This window comes from the organism of the source record quoted next, unplaced genomic scaffold (assembly GCF_019419815.1).
Source record: "Pyrus x bretschneideri cultivar Hongxiangsu unplaced genomic scaffold, Pyrus_bretschneideri_v1 Contig10, whole genome shotgun sequence".
Taxonomy (NCBI): Eukaryota; Viridiplantae; Streptophyta; class Magnoliopsida; order Rosales; family Rosaceae; genus Pyrus; species Pyrus x bretschneideri.
In genome coordinates, this window is record NW_025999391.1 from 86,957 (window position 1) to 89,907 (window position 2,951).

Here is a 2,951-nt window from a genome sequence, read left to right on the forward strand (position 1 = left end):
AGCACTCTCATCCATATGCTATTTGTTGGCTTTTCCACGTAATGGATCGATAGGTGGGTCCCCCATTGGTAGTGAGTTGCTAGGATCTAACAACTAATCACAAGGTGGGCCAGCCAACTCGTAGCCGTGCTCAGGCCTAAAGAATTGCTGAGTGTGGGTAAGCCCATTGGCATTGAGGAAAGCCCAATGGTAGGATTTGCTTTAGGGTCACACCAAACTTTATCGAGGGATATACCATTGATAGCCAACGTTAATAAGCCATTCGTAAAGTAGGTCCTAAAACTATCAGGGTGCCACATGTGATCAAGATCATCCAGAGACGATCTCTTTCTAACATCCTCAGGTTGATTGGTACCAAGTAACGTGCACTGTAAACCAAGTTGCATCCTCCCAGATGTCAGCTTCAACCTATCCCTGTCGCCATGAGTTGGATTGTCGTTACCATTTGATTGCATAGAAACCTCAATATCCCTCCGTTTGGCTACAACGTTCACCTGAAACTATCGTGCAGGTGCCTTCAATTCTTAATTCGGGATACCATAGAAACCACCTCTACATGCCACTTTTGTGCCAATGCTGCTTATTAGAACAACTACTTTGCTTAGGTCTAGCCTGGCGAGGAAACACATGTGTAGAGATGGAGCCAATAGGGGACGCTCTTAATCCCTTACCATATTTACGTTCGTCGAATTCAGTGAGTTGAACCTTCTAGGTACATCTTTTAGAATGCCCAAGCCGACCACACTTGTAGCAAAAGTCCTTGAGAACCTAGTAACAAAGCCAACAGTTAAAGAACCATTTTGTGGGTAAGGGATAATGAATATGGTAAGGAAGGGTCTACATGCATCAAAATTAACCCTAAACTATAAGAAACCTTGGAACCCATTCTTCACCGGATCATCGGCTACGATGACTGCTCCAATCCTTTTTCCCAGCCAATGGGCATTTTTCTTGGTATAGAGTTAGCATAGTATGCCATGAGATTAGACCCAAAACATCACCTTGTCCGGCTTAATGTGATCCAAAGAGTGATAAGTAGGCCATAACTTAATTGAGAAAGAGTAGCCCTTCACAAACCATGGGTTCCCCTTTAGCAATCGCCTCGTTACCGCTTCTTCCCCAATGGTGATAGCGTAGATGTTTTCCTTCGCTTTAGCCACTCAGATGACTCCAAGTTTATGCCAGAGTAGCCGAAGTACCTCCTTCACAACATACTAAGGGGATTCCTGATCAATAATTAGTCTACCAACCAGATAAATCTGGTCCTCAATGTGCTTCTCTAGGTCCTAACAATCCTCGAAAAAATCCAACAAACATTCAATGTCCTCCATTCCACAATCAGGATGGTGTTTGTCAATAATGATGGCAAACAATAAAGGAAAAAACCCACCAAAGAAACAACCACTAGGGGCCACCAATCAGGATCCACCGCCTCCGTCGAGGACACTATCTAGCCAGAAGCCATCACCAAAGCTCGTTGGACAATATCACCCTTAAGCTATCGTGGTTAAGCAGCCTGAATTATGCAAAGAAAACTTGAGAAGATCAAAGATTAAGATGCCATGTTGTATATGCCTTGTGTAGGTGGGAGTTGGGCACCAGACAACATCACCCTTACCAGTGGAAGTTATATACAAATGATCAATCATCACTTCTTAGTTCATTTTACTCTTAATAACATATAGCTTATCTTCTTAGATATAATTGTTGTTTAAAATATTGATATCGATAAAAAATATTGATATGCAAATTTGTGGAAATATTGACGGATATATCGAATATCAACATCGAAAGCAATTGCTTTAGATGGAAATAATCGAAATTTAAAAGGAAACTTTAGATATTGTCAAACATTGATTTGGACAAATATGAGAGTTTATCCGATATTTAACAAATGTGTCAGAAATAACAATATCTTTCTCTGATTTTTTAGAGATTTCCATAAAAATATGGATCGTATCGAAGAATTTCTAATCAATAGATATATCAATCAACAAAAACTACTAGAGTGGTTATTGATTCTTCTATGGTTAGAAAGGCTTCTCATCTTGATAGTTGCCTGGGGGACCATAGTTGCACCCAATGAAGGTACCCCCATTACTGCACCTCACTTTTGCGTATTCCAAATCACTTGCCTATAATGCCCACACATCTTGCCATCAGCACACGAGTTCGACCCATAATTATAGTCAGCCTTCTCCGCCACCCACCTGTCCACAGCCTCTGCTCCCGACAAGTCAGCCGTGCTTATGGAAAGGTTTTCGCCGTATGGCCCATAAGAGTGTGTGAGATTGCAGTCGCCAGTATGTTGGTTGGCGTGATTTTGTGCTAAGCGTGCTATATTGTCCTCCCACGTCAAGGGACCGACGCCTACTGCTACGCTGGGGGAATTATGGGAATTGAGGAAGTCTTGGGGTGTGTCTTGGGCATGAGTCGATTGGATTAGGGTTGAGCCTAAAATGTAAAGAATGGATAAGGAAATCTTGCACAACCCCATGTTAATGGTTTGTTCTTTTTGCTGTACTGAATTATTAGGTTGTGGATGGGAAAATGAGATGTTATGGTGTGTGAGTATTTATGATAGCGTTGAATGGGAAAATTAGATGCTATATATGGTATTGTGGAGCATTTATAGTAATGGTGAATATGGAGATTTATGTGTCACCGAATTGATAAAACAAAACCTTACTTTTAGAGTTCTTTACATACAATAGCTTAATTTACATGATTACATGTCAATTTAGTGAAATTTTGTGGTCATATAATTAAAGCTTTCAAGATTTTTTAAATAAAAACAAAGTGCGAAAGGCAAAAAAAAAAAAAAATTCAGTTTAATCACTAAATCATTTTGATGAACAATTGGTGAACTTTTTCTCATCAGTCAAGCCATGTTATGCACTTGTCAATAGATCTTGACATATGCCGAAGCAATCTGATAAGTGATGTTGAGA

At 40.2% G+C, this 2,951-nt stretch overlaps 1 pseudogene; it reads right to left on the reverse strand.

Annotated features, from left to right (window-relative positions):
- Window positions 1-2,030: 2,030 nt before the first annotated feature.
- Window positions 2,031-2,497, reverse strand: LOC125480639 (annotated as a pseudogene).
- Between the last annotated feature and the right edge of the window lie 454 nt (window positions 2,498-2,951).